At 47.7% G+C, this 22,106-nt stretch overlaps 1 protein-coding gene across 8 annotated transcripts in view; it reads right to left on the reverse strand.

The window, feature by feature from the left end:
• The window catches only part of FOXN3 (forkhead box N3), a 447,853-nt gene that overhangs the window by 372,657 nt on the left and 53,090 nt on the right, over positions 1-22,106 (reverse strand). The window contains exons 1-2 of one of the 8 annotated variants that reach the window (XM_027972114.3): positions 4,655-4,764; positions 1-1,982 (exon numbers count right to left, since the gene is read on the reverse strand). The exon at positions 1-1,982 is cut by the window's left edge and continues 27,222 nt beyond it. The exons of 6 other annotated variants lie outside the window; for them this stretch is intronic. The gene's annotated coding sequence lies outside the window, so the exon portion shown is untranslated. Of the gene's footprint in view, positions 4,765-22,106 lie in introns of those variants that run through there. One more of the 8 variants, XM_060418484.1, reaches the window with a different exon arrangement.

A 22,106-nucleotide genomic window follows, 5' to 3' on the forward strand; every position in this document is an offset into this window, starting at 1 on the left:
GTGAATTTAGAATCATCTAGAAGGGGATTTACTGTGCAGTTCTGACCAAAATCATTTAATGCTGTTTTCTGCTTTCTAGAAACATCTTGCTGGATAGCATTCCGTAAAAAGACACAACAAATACATCGCCTCCCTTCCTTGTAATTTTCTGGACAGGCTAATTTTTGTCATAGGTTAAAAGGAAAACACGAGTGGCTATGATGGACACGTAAAGAGGGCATCGTAGCCAGCGCCGCCAGCAGTAGAGGGCTTTACAATCATGTGAAGTCCAACTTCTGGTCCAGCTTGCCACGCACGAGGTGACCTTGCCTTAAAAATGGCTCACACGTTCTTGGCCTCAGTTTCCACATGAGTCAAATGGGAATAATGCCGTTACCTACCCCCAACGGTGAACAGGAATATTGAGAGAGTCAAATCATCCAGCGAGTGCTCAGCAAAAAGCAAGCTTTTAATGTTCACAAATCGCCGTGTAAGACGCTCCGGGTGACAGGGAGGCCTGTTAGGGTCAGTCTGCTGCAGCCGTGCCTTCTCAGGCTAAAATGAAGATCCTCGCAACCTGGATGCAAGTGAAAGACAACAGCAGCCACCTTGCAAAAGAGCAAGAAAGACGCCCAAATGGAAGCGAAGCCTGACGGAAACGCCTGTCCCAGCCACACCTGCACGGAACTGAAGTTGACGTGAAATTACGAGAAGACTGACCTCAGCACCGCTTCCAGTTCTCTCTGACGTCTGATGCCCAGACGTCACAGAGCATCCGGAGAACAAAGAAAGCGCAGAGGACAGCGAGAAAGCCGCCTGCCCTCACCCTCTCACTCGGAGCCTCGGAGTCGAGTCGGCCGCACGGCAGAGGGAGGAAACACAAGATCCGTCCGTGGTAAACGTACACCAGATCTTTAGGGCCCAGGATACTTCTAAGGAGATATACAGAGATAGTGGCAAAGCCAGCAAAAAATGACCGTGAGATTCATGGGAAGATTGAGACTTTGAAACAGATGCTCCGCTTGGCCAAGTCAATCCACTACCCTCTAACAGGCCTGCTGCACACAGACCCACAACGAAAGCAAACCTCACACTAGTTCATCAGTTCAGCTCAGTTCAGTTCAGTCGCTCAGTCGTGTCCGACTCCTTGTGACCCATGAATTGCAGCACGCCAGGCCTCCCTGTCCATCACCAACTCCCGGAGTTCACTCAGACTCACGTCCATCGAGTCTGTGATGCCATCCAGCCATCTCATCCTCTGTCGTCCCCTTCTCCTCCTGCTCCCAATCCCTCCCAGCATCAGAGTCTTTTCCAGTGAGTCAACTCTTCGCATGAGGTGGCCGAAGTACTGGAGCTTCAGCTTTAGCATCATTCCTTCCAAAAGAACACCCAGGGCTGATCTCCTTTAGAATGGACTGGTTGGATCTCCTTGCAGCCCAAAGGATCTCAAGAGTCTTCTCCAACACCACAGTTCAAAAGCATCAATTCTTCGGCACTCAGCCTTCTTCACAGTCCAACTCTCACATCCATATGTGACCAATGAAAAACCATAGCCTTGACTAGACGGACCTTTGTTGGCAAAGTAATGTCTCTGCTTTTGAATATGCTATCTAGGTTGGTCATAACTTTTCTTCCAAGGAGTAAGCGTCTTTTAATTTCATGGCTGCAGTCACCATCTGCAGTGATTTTGGAGCCCCTCAAAATAAAGTCTGACACTGTTTCCACTGTTTCCCCATCTATTTCCCATGAAGTGACAGGACTGGATGCCATGATCTTCGTTTTCTGAATGTTGAGCTTCAAGCCAACTTTTTCACTCTCCTCTTTCACTTTCATCAAGAGGCTTTTTAGTTTCTCTTTGCTTTCTGCCATAACTGTCGTGTCATCTGCATATCTGAGGTTACTGATATTTCTCCTGGCAATCTTGATTCCAGCTTCTGCTTCTTCCAGCCCATAGTACACATTAAAAAAAAAATCTTGTATGCCTGGAGCACTAAAGCAACTAGCTAGAAAGAAGAAAGAAAGCGATGCAACTTAATCCAATTCACTAGAATAAAATGTCCCCAGATTGCTGGTAACAGGAGCTTGTAGGGAATACTCCTTGATATAAGCATGTCAGATTTGGTCCTCAAAATATCTGTTCTGTACAGAGACTTTCAATAGTAAGTGGAAGGCTGATGCACACTGTTGATACGTGTATAAAATAGATGGCTAATTAGGACCTGGGCTTCCCAGGTGGTGCTGGTGGTACAGAATCAGACTGCCAGTGCGGGAGATGCAAGAAGCTGGGGCTCGACTCCTGGGTCAGGAAGATTCCCTGGAGAAGGAAATGGCACCCCACTCCAGTGTTCTTGCCTGGAAAATCCCACGGGCAGAGCGGAGTGGCGGTCTACAGTCCACGGAGCTGCAAAGAGTCAGACACGACTGAGCACGCACACGCAGGATAGCCTGCGGGGCAGCGCAGGGACCTGTCCTCCAGGCTTGCTGGTGACCCAAACGGGGAGGAGACCCAGAAAACGAGGGGACGTGTGCACTCCGCGGTACAGCAGAAACTGACACAACGTTTCAGACCAACTCCACCCCAACCAAAGGAGGGAAGACAGCGCTGCCGCTCAGTCCTGTCCGGCTCTCTGCGACCCCGTGGTCTGCAGCCCACCAGGCTCCTCTGTCTGGGGGATTTTCCAGGCAAGAACACTGGAGTGGGGGCCACTGCCTTCTCCAGGAGATCTTCCCGACCCGGAGACTGAAACCGGGTCTCCTGCATTGTAGGCAGACGCTTCACCATCTGAGCCACCGGGGAAGTCGACCCACTCGAACCAAAAATCAATGACTAAAATACAGTAAGCTGGAAATGCTACATGAAGAAGCTGAATGAATAGGTGAAGGAACCAGAGAGCAAAGAGGCTGACTTCTGGCCTCTGAGGGTCGGAAGAGTCCTGTGGTCCCCAGCATCAGTCTGGGCTTGGACACTGTCCTAGGAAGTTCTCAATCTCACAGGCAGACCTTTAACTGAAGCAACATAATGGGTGACCGTGAACCCTCCCAAGGCTTCCATCTCCTCAACATGTTTTTCCAACATACCTTCTGTTAGTGGTAATAAAGCAGGTGTTCCCAAAGAGTGAAGTCCCTCAGCAGATAATACTTCTGTTATCTAACTGTCACCAACATTCCTGTGTTCCCCTTATATCTTATTTAAGGACTTATCACAACCTGTAATTTTCTTATCGTTTCGCTGCTGACTGTGGGGATCATCCGCTTCTGAATGTAATTTCCTGAAGGTAAAGGACCTGCCCTTGTTCCGGCATGCAGCCCAGCACCTACCTGCACGTGAGCAGAAGGCATGCCTTAAGTATTTGTTGGAGATATTGAGGGAATCTGCGCTGTGGAAGCAGGAGCTTTGCCCTTCTCATTCCATTTCAAACATATCATTTGGGTGTCATTAAAATTCATTAAAATTCTGTCCTTAAAGTCAACTGACTGGGGGACTTCCCCAGTGGCCTAGTGGTTAAAGCAGAGAGCTTCCAAAGCAGGGGTTGCAGGTTCGATCCCTGGTCAGGTAACTGAGATTCCACCTTGCACAGCCACCAAGAAAAGAAAAATTTTCACTGAGAGAGTCAAAGAGCTGAGCAATGAAAACTGTAAGGCACTAAGGAAAAAGGTGGAAGACAGCACAAATAAGTGCTAAAACGGTCTTTGCTCATGAATTATAATAAATAATATCTTAAAAAAAAAGTCAACCAACCGGGATTCTGGTACCCGTCCTGCCACTCTCAACACAGCTGAGCATTCTTGAGCAAACTTTTCCACTCTCTGATTTCCTTTCTGGGGTGCCTGAACTATTCTCTTAAAGGTTGCTTACATCGGTAGCATTCTAAGATTATTTTGGAAAATAGAACCCCAAAGACCTGAGCTATGATAATTAATAAAGTTTACAATGATCAGAACAAATAAACAAATGCATTTTGAGACTGTTTTATTGAGTTAGCCACGGTTGCCTTGAGTTAGCTCATTTCACTGCCGAGTCACACACTGCACGCTCCTTTCTGCATCTGGCCCTTGGAAAGGGCCAAATGGACGAAGAGGCTAATGTCCTAAAATAAGAGCAAGCCCCTGCTCTCCTGTGCGGGGCATCTCTGCAGCCTCTACGCCAGACTCCTAATGTGAGAAGCAACTGGCATTTACTTAAGTGGTTCTTAGGGATTTTGATTTTTCCAGCCACCAACGGGTTAAGGCGCTGAGATCGTCCTTTGTTTTACAAAGGAGCAGGAAAACACAGGGAGCTGATACAGTCCATTATTAAAATTGCATTTCAGCAGAGGCAGACGACTCCAGCCACCTGACGCTGGGCTTGGCCATCCTCTCTTGCTACAAACCCAAAGCTATTCCATTAAAAGCATAAGCAAAACAATAGAGCTGACAGCCCCACAAGCTCCCCCGGCAGACAGAAGCCATCAGTCCTGCTGGTGAAGTATTTAGCTACAGACGGAGAAGAGACATTTCTTTGATTGAAGGATAAGAGAAAGGAATACAGAGCCACTTTGCAATCAGAGTGCAGTCGTACATACTTGAAGAAATAACAGCTTCGACAGTCAGGGGACGAGCTTGCTACTGGAAAGTAGGAGAAAGTACCCCAAGAGGGGACCTGGAAAAGTCTGAGGGGGAATGAGGTCGTTCTTACCTGCTCCACCTTCAACTTGGATGATCATGGTTCCCACCCATGCCCCGCGTGATCATTTCTACAGAAACTAAACAGTGAGCTTCTTCAGGGGGCCAAGCAGGCACAAAACTAACCTCTTTAGCTTGGGCAGTGTTACGTAATATTAAAAAGCTCTAAATCTTTACTTGGAAGTCAATGAAATTAGCAGCAGAGTTTGGAAGTCAGAAACACGGTGCTGGGTAATTTAAAAAACAAAACAAAACCCTCCGACCATTCTTTGCGGCTAAACTCCAGCTCCAGTTCTCCAGGCTAGAAGAGTAGTGTTAATAGATTCTGCCTCAACTAAAAAGGGAGCCAGTGGCAGAAAATCTATTCCTCCGGCAAGGTTGCCGGGCAACGAGCAAGCTTTTGGCATGTGGCTGATGTCTCCAGGCAGCGCGGACTACACAGAGTAAGCTCTTCCATCACTTATAACTAACTTGATTTTGATGGATTAAAACCAAATCAAAACGTACTGTAACTCACTCGCTTCCAAATGCAGGAGTCAGGGAGAGACAGAAAACATCCCGATGGTAAACAGAAGACAAACTGATCAGGAAAAGAAAAGCCCACTGAAGCTCACTCTGTCGGGCGATGAATCTCTTACACATCCTGGTATACACACAAGTTTGTTTTGAGATGAGAATATTCAACAGCAATGGGAAAGAACAGCATTCAAGAATCTTTTGGTGTGGGGGATGAATGAAGTAGGTTGAGAGCGATTAAGAGGAACAAACTTCCAGTCGCAAAATAAATGAGTCACAGAGATGAGATGCACAGCATGGGGAATACTGTGCATAATACTGCAATATCTCTGCGTGGTGACAGGTGGCAACTAGACGTCACAGTGACCATTCTGCGAGGTACGGAAATATCGAATCACTATGTTGCGTACCTGGAACTAAAACAGTGTTCTAGGTCAATGATGCTTCAATTTTAAAAAATGCATTTTGGAAAACTACTAATGTTACAAAGATGGAGCCTCAGTGTTACAAGGAACTCTGGATTCAAATGCCTCTTTGGGAGTGAAGGTGTTTGCACCGTTTTTTTGCAAACACCTGAGCACATTAGTCACTAATCGGCAAGCCCTTGCTAAGGGCTCTGAGCTCCCATCCCCATGCTGAGGGCATGATGGGGAAACATAGGACTAAAGGCCAGGCCTCATTCAGAACAAATTTACTATTAGGAGAGAAGGTAACATGGTTTTTCTCACCAACCAACCAAGCTTCCTCCACAGAAGGTTAGTTTTGGTACTGATTGTGTTGGCTTATGAAAACCACCCCCAGATATACTGGCCGAGCTGCCGTCACCTCCCAAATGATCAGACCTGAGTGAAGGCTGGTCTGCCCTTCCCGAGTGCTGGTGTGACCCAGGCCTAGCTGCCAGGGGCCGGAGTACCATAAAACATACTCACACTTGACCCCAAACTTTTCTTTGAGAAAAACATCCTTTACAAGGTTCATAATGTTTCACCTCCTTCCGTAAAAAAAAAAAACCCTTTGGGGGACTTCCCTGGCGGTCTAGCGGTTAAGCCCCCACCCTGTCACTGCAGGGGCTCGGGTTAGACCCCTGGTCGGGGGCTAAGATCCCACATGTCGCACAGCACAACACCCCACAACCAAAAAAGAAAAGAAACTCCTTTCATTCAGAAAACTGCACACACACAGACAGAGGGGTCCACTTCTCGTGCAATCCTGAACCTGCTGAGGTCATCAGCAGCCACGGGCCCAGCACAGGGATGCGGAGGGCAAAGGCAACCAGATGCAGCGGCCCGGGAGCGGCGCACACACCCTCCGAGGCGCTGCGAGGGAAGCCAGCTGGTGCCCGCCGTCTCCTCTAACGTGGAGAACGCACACGGCTTCAGGTGGAGCGCTCAGGTTCCAGACGTGGCAAGTCCCATCTGTGGCCTCTGCAGCCCCTCCTCCATGACGGGTCCGTCACGCCTCCCGCCAACTTGCCATGTTTCTTGCAACACATTAAAATGCACCAGAGGGGCTAAAAGCAGCCTCCTCCGCAACCAGTACAATGATAAAACGCAACTTGATGGAAACTGATATATTATCATCACTCCCTATCAAGACAAATGCCCGCAGGAAACCGAGTTGTTAGTTTTAATATGAAAAGGGCTTGATGGGTCTTCCCATCAGCTTGTCCAGGTGGCTGCCACCTTCCACAAGCCTAAGGCTCGCCTACTGTTTCACGTCAAGTCCGAACGACGCCCCAGAAAGTCTTCATGGAGCCCTCCACCCCTCCTCTCAGCCTGGCTGCTCCCTGAAGCTCTGCATCTGCACGGAACCTTTTCTACTTCATATTTATCCTGTGCTCACAACCATTCTTTCTCCAGCCAGGTGTGTGTTCCCCGAGCGCAAGCTCAGGGCCTGGTTCAGAGCAGATGCTCAGTGTCAGATGCTTTTGTTTTCATTGGAAGAAAACAAAATGGTGTGTAAATATAACCCCGAAGAAAAAAAGGTTGTTTTTAGTTTGTAGGTCATCTGAGATATCTGGTCAAGCCCTTTGTGCTGTGTCATGGAGAGGAGCCTGTGGTCTGAGTGCTGCTGGCCAGCCCGGCTCTGCCTTTCCAGCTGGAGTGCCCTGCGCACCCTGTAAGGAAGCTGGTAAACTGCCGTGTCGCAGAGGAGTTATTCAGTAAGTAGAGGCCATGAGAAAACTGAGTTGGTGAACTTGCTCCTAATGTCTTCCTTTCCTAAAATGATTTCCTATGTTATCAAAGGCTTACAGGTGCACCACAGAGCCTTCATCTTTTCATGCACACACCGGCACACAACATCAGTTGCCCGTGGTTGACTGTTAAACTTTCTCTTTACCTGATGAGTTTGCAAGATAGAGGCTTCTTCCAAGTTTACAGATAATGGCTCCCTGTTCGTTTCATGCTGTCTGTCATTAATTACTTGGTGCAGCCTCGTTTGTCTTCCCAATAGACTGTGAGCTCCCCAAGGGCAGAAACTATTTCATCTTGAGTTCTATCAGTACCCCATGGCCCAACACCAGGACTGACATGGACGAAGCACCTACATACTTACTGAATGATCACGGCCTGAATTAATCAGCTGACTGGTACAGCAGCACCTAACTAAAGTCCTAGCTTAGCCGAGGGTCTCTGAAATAAGGCCACAGTTGAGCAGTCAGCCTACTGGTCGTGCACTAGCTTTTTTTGCTTCAAAGAAACTTACAAACTAAATTAAAAAGTCAGCACCCTCCTTTAGGAAAACTAAAGAGATCAAACCAGTCAATCCTAAAGGAAATCAACCGGGGATATTCATTGGAAGGACTGATACTGAAGCTGAAGCTCCAGTACTTTGGCCACCTGATGCAAAGAGCTGTCTCATTTGAAAAGACCCTGATGCTGGGAAAGATTGAAGGCAGGAGGAGAAGGGGAGGACAGAGGATGAGATGGTTGGATGGCATCACCAACTCAGTGGACATGAGTCTGTGCAAGCTCTGGCAGATGGTGAAGGACAGGAAGCCTGGTGTGCTGCAGTCCATGGGGTCACAGAGAATCTGACAAGACTGAGCAACTGAACAACAGCAAAGGAACCCCAAAATCCTAGAATCAGGAGGAGCTGGGAGGAGACGTTGCAAAGGGAAATACTCTGTAATCTTATTTGAAGAGAACATTCAAAATCAGAAGCACCTATATTCAGATGTTCAAGATAGACACTTGTGGTCAAAATACAGACTTATTTTAAATGCCAGTTTGGGACCAGAAACACCCCTATTCACTTACAGTAAAAATTCTCTCTCACTCTTTGCCCCTTTCCCCCCGGCCTGCTTCCCTGACCCCCGTCACACACAGTCCTCTGACGTTTCTCTTGAAGTATTTCAGATGATTTTACTTTTCCCCACATGTATGTTCATCAGAATATATATTCTGATATTTTTATTCAGAAAAATACATCGTAAATATTAGTACATGCCTGTATGGGTGTGGGCTACACATAGGTTTCTAAAGATGTGCGCATACTGGGGACTTTGCTGACAGTCTAGTGGTTAAGACTCCACACTTCAGCTGCAGGAGACATGGTGTCATCCCTGCTTAGGGAACTGAGATCCACATGCCTGGCGGTGCAGCCGGAAAAAAAAAATGCATGTATATCATCACAGGATTATCTGTTTATTTACTCTCACTAATAAAGCAGAGTAGAGAAACACGGAAAAATCCAAGCAGTAGATAATTTTTAAAATTATTCATATTTCACTCTAGGCTCTAGGACACTAACAGTTTAAACACCAGACTTCCCTTCTATTCTTAATTCTATTTAGCTTAGGATATTAAGACTAATTTATGTTTCAAAGGCATACACTGACTGATCACATGAGATAATATATGTAAAAGTACTCTGTAATTAAAATGTATTACTGCGTAATAATGTAAATGTCATTACTATAATAATCATGCTTTCTTTCAATTTGTATGTGTGTATATATGTGTGTATATATATTATATATGTAGCCAACACAACTTTTCTAACAACCTGTTCACAGACCAATCCTGATCAGTGACAAAGTTTTCACTGGCCAGAAGCAAAAGGAGAAAAATTATAACAATGTGTTAAGATTTTTTTTAATATATATAATGCTAAGTGTATTATATTTAAGAGGTTGCTTTTATTCTGAAATTAAATTCTTATTGATTTTTTTTCCTAGTTTGTTCAAAGGTCCACTGTTTTGTCGAATTATAGTACAGCTGTTGCTCAGTCGCCAAGTCGTGACTGATTCTTCTCGACTCCATGGACTGCACACCAGGCTTCCCTGACCCTCACCGCCTTCCAGACTTTGCCAAGTTCATGTCCACTGAGTCAGTGACGCCATCTAGCCATCTCATCCTCTGTCATCCCTTTCTCCTGCCTTCAGTCTTTCCCAGAATCAGGGTCTTTTCCAATGAGCTGGCTCTTTGCAGCAGGTGGCCAAAGTACTGGAGCTTCAGTACTGATATTCAGGACTGATTTCCTTTAGAATTGACTGTTGGATCTCCTTGCAGTCCAAGGGACTCTCAAGAGTCTTCTCTAGCACCACAGTTGGAAAGCATCAATTTTTCGGCGCTCAGCCTTCTTTATGGTCCAACTCTCACATCCATACACGACCACTGGAAAAACCACAGCCTTGACGACATGGACCTTTGTCGGCAAAGTGATGTCTTTTCTTTACAGCACACTGTCTAGGTTAGCTATAGTGGCAGCAAGCGGCGATTTTTAAAGCCATTATTTGAAAAAAAAAAAAAAAGAAAAGAAAAGAAAATTTTCTTTTGAAATTAATCCATGGAACCTCAAAGTCTGAAAAGAAAACTGATTCAGGCAACAAAAACACCAACACACCCACAGTCTGTTCAAGGAAAGAAGGTGAGGGTCCTCTTTACCTGTAGCTTTCGTGCCTCTGAAAGTGAAAAGCTAAAGTATCAGTCACTCTGTCGTGTCCAACTTTGTGACCCCATGGACTGTTGCCCACCAGGCTCCTCTGTGCGTGGAATTCTCCAAGCAAAACTACTGGAGTGGGTTGCCATTCCCTTCTCCCGGGGATCTTCCCAACCCAGGGATCGAACCCAGGTCTCCTGCATTGCAGGCGGATTCTTTACCATCTGAGCCTCCAGGGAAGCTCCAGCACCTTCACTTGTCCGATAACATCTGGAATATCCCGAGAGGCCCGGCCTCTGTGCTGAGCCCTGCTGGGCTCCCAGCATCCCAGCACCTGTGTGGCTTCTGAGTGATCACTTCATTCACCCCAAGGGCCCCAGCAAGAAGCACCACTTCAGAAGAAAGGCCCAATCTTAAACTAGTCCAGGGTGGGGGCAGGCTAAGGGAGACACTGAATCCAATTTATTATAGGCAAAGAGACTTCAAAGTCTCCATCCCAAGGCTCAAACAGCCATAACCGAATTGGTATTTCTTCTCAGATTCAAGGCAGGGCCAAGTCACACAGGCTCACTTCAAGGTCCAGTTTCCGTCTTGGAGGCTGTGGCCCAGGCAGGCTCACTGCCCTTTGATCTGGTTGGAACCAGAGTGTTACAAACACGCTCATATTAAGCTATCTCCCGTCTGCCTGAGGGCACCGGTCTGGAATGTGAGAAGGGGAGTTTCAAACAGTGAGGGTCCCAAGTCCTCACTTACGTTACATTTTATCTGCTAGGCTGGCTAACGTGCCTTCTATGGTAGGCAGTGACGGGTACCCTGTGGCGTGCAATAAGGCAGGCCCAGAGGGTTCTGCCTCTACCTCCATCCTCTGGGCCAGGAATTCAGGGGAAGAACAAGAGAAACAATAAGCGAGCACCAGAACCCTGAATTATACTTTTATTAACCACCCGCTGGCATCTGCGGAGTCCCTAGGAGCTCTGAGCTCTGCGCTATAAAGACGCAAAAGAGGTGTCACCATCCCCGGCCATCAAAGCCTCCATGTTCCACCAGCCACCCCAGGGGTAATGAATCATTTCAAGAGCGCCTTCTCCTCCATTCTGGGGGCCTTCTCCTCCTAGATTTGACAGTGCAGGTCTCCATTTTCAAAATCAGAATGTATAAAAAGTCCCTTTCACTGGAAGCTGTTCTGTGTGGGGGAACATGCGGTCAACACCAAACGTCTCCAGCGGCACAGCCAGGATCTTCCTATCTCCTGGACAGTTTACTAAAAATCTCCCACCCCTGTATTCACAGGTTGAGGGCGTCTGCGGTGCCAAATTGTCTGCTGGTGACAGAGAGACACCAGCAGGTTCTGCGTTGCTCGGGGGAAAACCAGAAAAGTTTGAGAGACGTGTCCTTGACAAACGGAGGCTCTGAACATCACCTGTGTCACTTGCCACCGAGAGGCATCAGAGATGGTGAGAAAGCAGCTCACATATCCTTCACCAGCCTACCCCACCCCAGTCATAGTTCCCCAGATTTCAAGAAGCCCTAAGTCCTGGAGTGACTGCTTCACACAAACACGGAAATTGTGCGGCAGAACCACTGCGTCTTTGATTCCGCCAGACAGAAAAGGTAGTGCTTTTAATACCATGCTTACTGGACGTCCATCATCCAAACAGAATGCAGAAACTGTCGGGCAGAAGAAGCAAGCAAAAAGAAAAAACACGGGCGCCTCCACGCACTGGAGAGACGATTCTCATTGGAATAATGGGCCGTGCACAAGAATGTTTCTGGCTGGCCTTAAAAGAAAGAAACTCTTTCAGAGAGCAGCGACCTTAAACATCTTATCAGCCTTTGAAGTTATGCACAATGACATCCTTTGGTTCCTTGCCCGGGGCAGAGGTTTAAGCTCTAAGACTCCATTTACTTACCAAGAATTGTAGAAATATTTTCACTGTGGCACCAGGCAAAAGAGCCAATTTTTTGCCTTTTTGGGATGGTGAGGTAGGGGAAAATATCCTTTATAAGGGGCATCTCATTGTGCTAAGGGGATCAAGAGTTATAGATCTAACTTTCTGGGGTTAATCTCCTTTGTTCTTAGTCTTCTGAACCATTCAGATCGGTTTTGTGAAACGTCAAAGTCACAGAAGCAGAGCAGGTTCTGATGCTGCCACACTCCTAACCCATTTCCGGTCCAACCTGCCCTACCAATACCAGCCCTCCTTACTGACATCACCACATCTCTGCAACCCATCTCCACCACCCCCCTTCAAACAAAAGGGCCCCTCCAGCTTCCCCCAGTGCCGCCTCTTGACTAGGAGTCCGAGATGTGACATCATCTCCCACGAAGGGGTGAAAGGGAACCTTGGGCCCATGGCCGCCTCCACGCAACTTTCTAGGGTATTTACCGTTCCTATGTTGGGTCCCGGGGCTTCACAGGCAGCTCCTGCCCATGCAGGAGACATAAGAGATGTGGGTTCAATCCCTGGGTCAGGAAGATCCTCTGGAGGAGGGCACGGCAACCCACTCCAGTATTCTTGCCTGGAGAGTCCCATGGACAGAGGAGTCTGGCAGGCTATAGTTCATGGGATTGCAAAGAGCTGGACACAACTTAAAGTGGCCTTGCGCGCGGCATGCATGCATGGTGGGTCCCCTCCATCTGGCCAACCAGTCCGTCCCTGCACAGTGTGTGGTGGGCCCCTCCGTCTGGCCGACCGCTCCGTCCCTGCACAGCGCGTGAACAGCTGGCACAGAGCTGAGTGTGTGGTGAGTGCTCAGCAGCAGTAGTCGTGGTGTTAGTCGCTCAGTCGTGTCCGACTCTTTGCGACCCCATGGACTGCAGCCCACTAGGCTCCTCTGTCCATGGAATTCTCCAGGAAAGAACACTGCAGTGGGTTGCTGTTCGCTTCTCCAGAGGATCTTCCCAACCCAGGGATCAAACCCAGGTCTCCTGCACTGCAGGCAGATTCTCTACCATCTGGGCCACAGGGAAGCCCTCCTCAGGACGCACACAGAGGAGAGAGTCCCCGTGGCTCCCACTCCAACAGCTTCTTCCTTTCTGCCAGAGAGCTGCTGCCTTGGGGCGCACTCTATCTGCAGGACCTCACCGTGACTCAGTCTTGGACATCAGAGTCTGCCCTTGCCAAGGCTATCTGGTTCCTCTGCTTCTGTTTTAATCTCATGCCATGGCCAAAGTTCTTTTGCAAAGACTCCAGAAAGCTGGAACTCCAGAGAGACTGGGAACCTTGTAAGAACAGTCACCTACGGAAAGGTAGCAATGTCTACCCCAGCATTTTCAGGACTTTATAAGCTACGTAAAACTAATTACTGAACTGGAGCCAACCACTTGAAGGAAAACAGAAGGAAATCTGTTGCCTCGAGATTTTTCTTTCTTCTTCAAAGAACTCAGAGTTGCTTCCATAGTACATGATGTTAGGATAGGCCTTGGGCCAATCATTGTAAAGAGCATCTGAAAAATCACTTGGAATTGTGTGCTCCGTTGCTTTGTAAAGGATATAACTATTTGTTTGCTTAAGTGAGGCTATAAGGATTGCTGGAAAGGGTCTGTGAAAATATTAGCTGGATCCGAGTCCCTACCAGCAAACAGAGGCGTGCAGTTCACACACGTGGCACAAAATCAAGCTTCCTCTCTGACTTACAGGTATGAATAATGTATAAACAAGCTGAACCCATTCCAACAGGCAGGTGACTCTAATGGAAATGTAAACACGACCCTTAGCCTTTAACGCCAAACGGTCCACATACACAATAAAACAAGCTCTTTACTGGCGCCTGACGGGCATCTCCACGCGGGCTGTGCTGATCTCTCCTCGTTGAAGGCGACGGTAGGTCAACATGAAGGGGCTCTTTCGAACACCCCATGTGGCAAGGGCTCATGGGGGCTTTCCTCACTTGAAAACCTTCAAGAGGCCCCACCTGGTCCAGAGGGCTCCATCTGGCCTTCACAGCAGTGAAGACGCAGAGCTCCCCATAATCACACAACGGGGACAAGCTGGTAAAGAAGAGCTCTACGAAGCAGTGCTTGTGGATTAATCAAGTTATAAGACAAGCCCAATTAAGGACCTTTTTGCTTAAATAACATGTAAAAATAAAGAAAGCAGAACCCGGGAGGCATAATCCCCAAATACACAACTTGTAATTCCTAATAAAGCAGAAACGCAGAACTTGTCTCCTAACAAGATGTTCAATCCCAGTTAGGATCCGCAGCCCCCGAACAGCTATTTAATTACCCTGGAGATGAATCCCTGGGTGGCAGGCCCCAAGGGTCCTTTCCAGCCACTGCCATTGCTCATTGGGAAGTCAGGGAAAATGAATATCTAGGTTTAGGTTTGATGCTCACAACTTCTCAAGGTGACTCAGATCTTGGAAATAAAGATTGGCAGATCAAGGGGAGAGCACGGACACGACCGTTTGGTTCCTTAGAATCATGAAATGAAATCTCTTTTTGCAGTTGTAAGGAGCCAGCTCAAGTTAGTTTCCCAAAGAGTGAAAGGAAAATACTCTCAGAGAGGCATATGAAAGTCAAGCATGGAAAAGGGCAGGAAAAAGCAAAACAAAAAAACCCGAGCAATTCCTCTTAAGTGACTTTCTTCCTTTCTTTTTTCTTTGCTTTATTTTAGCAAGAAAAGTAGAGTTGGGGCTCCATCTATAAGGCTTTGGGTTCACTTTGACCTTTTGCTTACTTCCGTTTTGTTTCAATTAAAAAAAAAAAATTGGTAATGGCTGCATATGGACAAAATTCAAAAGGTTAGAAACGACATGCAGTGAAAAGTAAGTAATCTTATCACCCCTGTCACCAGCCACCCAATTCTACTCCTGGGCAGTAGACAAACAAAAAATAGCAATGACCACCAAAGTTGGAGGTGAGCGGGACAAAGAAAAGAAAGGAAAAAACCGTGAAACAATTATCTAAATCTGGAGTATCCTTTCAGACATAATCTATGCAAATATTAGCAGTTCTTCCCTTTGTTAAAAGACAAAAACAAAACCAACCAAACAAAAAAACCCTGTTTTTCTAAACTGTACTCCGCATTTTTCACTTAAAATATCTTCAAAGTCATTCCCGATGAGTAAAGAACAGTAAATACAGAGATGCCTTATTTTGCACAAGGGCAAGCTCATTTGTCAGATAAATTTCAAGAAATGGAACTCAGTTCAGTTCAGTCACTCAGTCGTGTCCAACTCTTTGTGACCCCATGAACTGCAGCACGCCAGGCCTCCCTGTCCATCACCATCTCCCAGAGCTCACCCAGACTCACGTCCATCGAGTCCCTGATGCCATCCAGCCATCTCATCCTCTGTCATCCCCAATTCCTGGCCCCAATCCCTCCCAGCATCAGAGTCTTTTCCAATGAGTCAACTCCTCACATGAGGTGGCCAAAGTACTGGAGCTTCAGCTTTAGCATCATTCCTTCCAAAGAACACCCAGGGCTGATCTCCTTCAGAATGGACTGGTTGGATCTCCTTGCAGTCGAAGAGACTCTCAAGAGTCTTCTCCAACACCACAGTTCAAAAGCATCAATTCTTCAGCACTCAGCCTTCTTCACAGTCCAACTCTCACATCCATACATGACTACAAGAAAAACCATAGCCTTGACTAGACGGACCTTAGTCGGCGAAGTAATGTCTCTGCTTTTGAATATACTATCTAGGTTGCTCATAACTTTTCTTCCAAGGAGTAAGAGTCTTTTAATTTCATGGCTGCAGTCACCATCTGCAGTGATTTTGGAGCCCAAAAATATAAAGTCTGACACTGTTTCCACTGTTTCCCTATCTATTTCCCATGAAGTGATGGGACCGGATGCCATGATCTTCATTTTCTGAATGTTGAGCTTTAAGCCAACCTCTTCACTCTCCTCTTTCACTTTCATCAAGAGGCTTTTTAGTTCCTCTTCACTTTCTGCCAAAAGGGTGGTATCATCTGCATATCTGAGGTTACTGATATTTCTCCCGGCAATCTTGATTCCAGCTTGTGTTTCTTCCAGTCCAGCATTTCTCATGATGTACTCTGCATATCAGTTAAATAAGCAGGGTGACAATATACAGCATTGATGGACTCCTTTTCCTATTTGGAACCAGTCTGTTGTTCCATGTTCAGTTCTAACTATTGCTTCCTGACCTGCATACAGATTTCTCAAGAGGCAGTCAGGTGCTCTGGTATTCCCATCTCTTTCAGAATTTTCCTCAGTTTATTGTGATCCACACAGTCAAAGGCTTTGGCATAGTCAATAAAGCAGAAAGAGATGTTTTTCTGGAACTCTGTTGCTTTTTCCATGATCCAGCCAATGTTGGCAATTTGATCTCTGGTTCCTCTGCCTTTTCTAAAACCAGCTTGAACATCAGGGAGTTCACGGTTCACGTATTGCTGAAGCCTGGCTTGGGGAATTTTGAGCATTACTTTACTAGCGTGTGAGATGAGTGCAATGGTGTGGTAGTTTGAGCATTCTTTGGCATTGCCTTTCTTTGGGATTGGAATGAAAAGTGACCTTTTCCAGTCCTGTGGCCACTGCTGAGTTTTCCAAATTTGCTGGCATATTGAGTGCAGCACTTTCACAGCATCATCTTTCAGGATTTGAAATAGCTCCACTGGAATTCCATCACCTCCACTAGCTTTGTTTGTAGTGATGCTTTCTAAGGCCCACTTGACTTCGCATTCCAGGATGTCTGGCTCTAGGTGAGTGATCACACCATCGTGATTATCTGGGTCGTGAAGATCTTTTTTGTACAGTTCTTCTGTGTATTCTTGCCACCTCTTCTTAATATCTTCTGCTTCTGTTAGGTCCATACCATTCCTGTCCTTTATCGAGTCCATCTTTGCATGAAATGTTCCCTTGGTATCTCTGATTTTCTTGAAGAGATCTCTAGTCTTTCCCATTCTGTTCTTTTCCTCTATTTCTTTGCATTGATCGCTGAAGAAGGCTTTCTTATCTCTCCTTGCTATTCTCTGGAACTCTGCATTCAGATGCTTATATCTTTCCTTTTCCCCTTTGCTTTCCGCCTCTCTTCTTTTCACAGCTATCTGCAAGGCCTCCCCAGACAGCCATCTTGCTTTTTTGCACCTTCATTTCAGTTAACATTACCAACGTGACTTTCTAGCAACCGTATCGATTCATACACCACGCCGGCCCCCAGCAATGTGGATCTCCTCCTCACCTTGGCTAACACACAGCACTACCAACTGTTTTGAACTTCACCAACCTGAACAAGTGGGGCTTTCCTCATAGCTCAGTTGGTAAAGAATCTGCCTGCAATGCAGGAGACCTGGGTTTGATTTCTGGGTGGGGAAGATTCCCTGGAGAAGGAAGTGGCTACCCACTGCAGTATTCTTGCCTGGAGAATCCCATGGACGGACAATCCCATGGACGGAGAATCCCATGGACGGAGGAGCCCGGCAGGCTACAGTCCATGGTGTTGCAAGAGTTGGACAGGATTGAGCGACTAAAGGGAGAGAGACCCTGACAAGTAAACATGGTCTCCTAAAGTTTTAGTTTCTATTTCTTTTATCAACAGGGAGGGTAGGGATCTTTTCAAATCTTTAAGAACCATTTATTTTCTTCCCTATCAACTGTATGTTCATATCTTAAGTGACTTTCTGTCACTTGCTTTTTTTTTTTTCATCAAAGGCAGCCTCTCTAGCAGATAATATCCACACCAGTCTTTTGTGTAGTTCTTTGTAGTTTGTTAAGACGCTTTAACCTTTAAGACGCTTTAAAGCGTCTGCCTGCAATGTGGGAGACCTGGGTTCGATCCCTGGGTCGAGAAGATCCCCTGGAGAAGGAAGTGGCTACCCACTCCAGTATTCTTGCCTGGAGCATCCCATGGGCGGAGAGGCTTGGTGGGCTACAGTCCACGGGTCGCGAAGAGTTGGACACGACTGAGCGGCTTCGCTTTCACTTCGTAGTTGCTTAGGCCCATTCAAATATTATCTAATTTAATAACTCCCATCAACAGAGAAATGCATAAAGGAGACGCGGTACCTATATACAGTGGACTATTACTCAGCATAAAAAAAGAACAGAGCGATGCCATTTGCAGGAACATGGATGGACCCGGAGATGATCCGGGAAGGGAAGACAGTCAGACAGGGACAGACTATATCATGTGATATTGTCTATATGTGGAGCCTAAAAAAAAAGCAGGTATAAATGAACTTATCTAAAAAACAGAAAGGGAATTACATATGTAGATTACATACTCATGGCTATGGGGATAAAGGGGAGGGGATTAACTGGGAGATTGGGATTGATGTATGCGTGGTGCTGCTGCTGCTAAGTCGCTTCAGTCGTGTCTGACCCTGTGGGACCCCATAGACGGCAGCCCACCAGGCTCCCCCGTCCCTGGGATTCTCCAGGCAAGAACACTGGAGTGGGTAACCATTTCCTTCTCCAGTGCATGAAAGCGAAAAGTGAAGGGGAAGTCCTTCAGTCATGTCCAACTCTTTGCCACCCCGTGGACTGCAGCCCACCAGGCTCCTCTGTCCATGGGATTTGCCAGGCAAGAGGACTAGAGTGGGGTGCCATCATCTTCTCCATGTAAATCAACTACACAGCAATAAAGCTTTTTAAAACAACACTAAAGAATAATTGCAATAAGCTGGTAAGGAGGCACGAAGGTATTACTCCCATTTCATAGGCAGGGAAGCCAAGGTTTTGATTGTCTGGAGGTCTGGCCAAAGAGCTCACTGGAGGTTTGCAGCCAAGACCAGAATCCGTGGAGCTCACCTTTCAGTCGGATGATTCGTGTGTGGAGTGTGTGCACTGATGTGGGTGTCAACTATGTTAAATGCCTTTTAGATTGCAGAAAAGGCGAAAAAAGAAAAGAAGTCTCTTTTTTCCTAATGAGAACTTTGCGTTTTCTGTTGGCCAGTTTTCATCGTATGGCAATAAGGGAAACTAAAATTTCCCTTGTTCTCATTCTGTGGTTCAGGCCAAAGCCGAGACAAGCGCTGACTCTCGTGCACATCAGCCTGTTATCAGCACCCTGGAAGGGCTGAGCACCAGGTGAAGGAGAGACAGAGGAGGACTGATGCACCCTCCCCCGGAGGAGGGGGCCCAGAGGGGACCTCCCATGTTGAATGTTCTGGGGGCAGAATCAGGGCAGAAACTCCCATAGGGAGGAGCCTTCTTAGGGCAGAGGAAGAGAAGGTCGCGAGCCACAGGGGCCGGTCAATGTGGTGCTATTGGCAAGGAATGCTTCTGGGTCCAAAGCGGAATACTGATCGCCAAGTATACTCTAGCCTGTCCCTGGGGAGCTGGTCTCTGGTCTACCAGAAAGGGGCTCGGGGTAGAAGACACCGGCTAATTTGGGAAGAGAGCCAGGAAGGACCTAAAAGAGCTGGAAAACCTTCTGCCCTGTCTTGGAGCGGTGGGGTGGGGGAGAGCAGTTGGGCAGGGGAATCCAGAGCCGTTAGCGATGGGGACAAAAGCAGAAAGAGAAAAATACAATCAGAGCTGCCTCTGAGGGCCCGGCTGGCTGCCACCGGACCCTTCGGGGCAGGAAAGGGCTCGGTGGGCCCCGTGGAGGTTCAGGCTGGGCTGCGGCAGGTGGGGAGCGTGGGGGGCAGACACCCTTGCGCCACACGGGGCTTCCACCCGAACCTCTCGAGACTGTCACCCAAGGTCTCGACCGTCTCCAAGGCCAGTGGCCAGAACATACGGTGAGTGGTATTTCACAAATCTGAGCTGATGCCTTCAGCGAAAGGCATCCATTTCATCCTCTAATTCAGTTACGGCGACCCACTCCAGTCTTCTGGCCTGGAGAATCCCAGGGGCAGGGGCGTCCGGCCAGGCCACAGTCCATGGGGTCGCAGAGAGTCGGACACGACGGAGCGGCTAACACTTCAGCTCATCTATTCCCTTCAAAGGCAGCCCTGTCCACAGAACTCTCCCTAATTTCCACTCTGAGTAAAGGTTAGCATTCACCCTTCAGAAAAATTCTGGGAGACCAAGCATGTCCGGGTCATGCAGAAATGCCCTGGCGCGTGCTGGAGCCCTGGGCCCACACGAGAGCAGGAGACTGAGAGATGGGGTCTGCTGAACACCTGGAAGGTGGGCCACTCTCAGAGAGGCAAAACCACTTTGGGGGGCACGACCCCTGGCTTCAGCCAGCCGGACCTGAGAGCGACCCGTGTCCCGCCCTCCAGCCCAACTCCTCCGGGCTGGCCGGTTAGAGCAGGCCTCCCAGCAGGTCTGCAGCATTAGATCCACCCACTGGGGCAGGGCCAGTGCTGAAGGCAAAGATTCCACTGCACAGAGGAGGTGCTTAACATCACAACAGGTGAGCTCACGTTATGCAGAAGTAGAAACAGCAAGTACAGACATGTCAACTACACCCTGGCACTTGCCAAGAGTATCTGCCAGCGAGTGAATAACAACAAGGGCACTCTTCATCCATCTCTGGAGGCTGAACCCTGAGCTGCAGCAGCTGCCAATCTTCAACACCCACTGAGGGGCGCTCAGGGTGGAGAGTGAGGCACTCTGTGCTCCAGGGAAACTGGTGGAGCAGGTCTTCAGATAGTTCAGGTATTTTCAGGAACTGACTTCATGATCCCAGTCCTTGCATCTCCTCATATCTAAAGAAGCACTAAATCCCTTCCCGGTGACATCAGCTCCTCGTGCCTGGCAGGAAACCTTTTGTAAAATGAGTCCTCGATTGCACTGGACTCCCCTGCACCAGCATCTTGTATCTGGACCTTCCCCCACTGCCTCTGTGGAGCAGTCTCTCAGAGCATCTGAGGTGCTGTCTCCCAGGCTGCAGTCCTCTTTTCGCCCCAAATAAAACTTAACTCGCAACTCTATGGTGTGCAACTTTTTAGTCAACAGACAAAATTACTTTAAAATTTAAAAATTAAGACAAAAATAAAAAAAATAAAAATAAAAATTAAGACAGAGGAACGTTAAAGATGTGAAATAGGAGGGAAGGGATTCCCTCCTACTGGACTTCCCTGGTGGCGCAGACGGTAAAGAATGTGCCTGCAAAGCAGGAGACTGGATTCAATCCCTGGGCCTGGAAGATCCCCTGGAGAAGGGAATTGGCAGCCCACTCCAGTATTCTTACCTAAAAAATTCCATGGACAGAGGAGCCTGGTGGGCTGCAGTTCATGGGTTGCAAAGAGTCAGACTCGACTGAGAAGCGTTCACTATCAGGAGGGAAGGGGACGGGGCACAACCTTTAGAGGAATCACATACCCCTGCGCGCACTCAGTCACTCAGTCGAGTCCGCCTCTTTGCGACACCCTGGACTGCAGTCCGCCAGGCTCCCCTGTCCATGGGATTTTCCAGGCAAGGACACTGGAGTGGGTTGCCATGCCCTCCTCCAGGGGATCTTCCTGACCCAAGGATCAAACCAGGGTCTCCTGCACTGCAAGCAGATTCTTTTTTTTTTTTTTTTTTTTTGCAGGTGGATTCTTTACTCACTGAGCCACCAGGGAAGCTTTGACAGCCCTGAGGACGCGAGGAAACTGGCTAGAGCCCACCAGGCCCACGATGGCACAGGATGCGGCTTCTGGGGGCCCTTGAGTCTCACCTGATACATTAGCATCGAGACGACACGCCCTCCAACACCATGACAGTTCTGAGGCCAACCATAAAAGGTCAAAATGTAGGCGGCAGCCCAATTTCCTGGAAACCTCGGCCCCTTCCCCCTAAAAGTTGGAATAATAATCCCACTCATTAGCCCATGAAATTATCCAGCCCATGAGAACTAACCACACCATATTTCGAGGGCTCTCGCCATCTGAGATAGACCACGCTCTGTCCATCTCAGTATGCTCATCTCAAAGCTCTTCTCGCCTTTTGAGATGGACTGTATCTATCTCTGGAGGGTGGACCTCTCTAAGTAAATCAGCTTCTTACTGAACACTTTGTCTCTCGCTGAATTCTTTCTGCAGTGAGACATTACAACCTGAGTTTCACTAAGCGCTGAGACCAGGTGTGTGATCTCGATTAACAGACAGTGGGTTCAAGTCTCAAGCCTGGGTTCTGGCCGGCTTGTGCAGTTTCAGATATAAAAATTCACCACGTGTCGTGACCGATGGGACAACAAGGACAGACTTGCTCATACTTCTA

Source organism: Ovis aries, chromosome 7, assembly GCF_016772045.2.
Source record: "Ovis aries strain OAR_USU_Benz2616 breed Rambouillet chromosome 7, ARS-UI_Ramb_v3.0, whole genome shotgun sequence".
Classification (NCBI taxonomy): domain Eukaryota; kingdom Metazoa; phylum Chordata; class Mammalia; order Artiodactyla; family Bovidae; genus Ovis; species Ovis aries.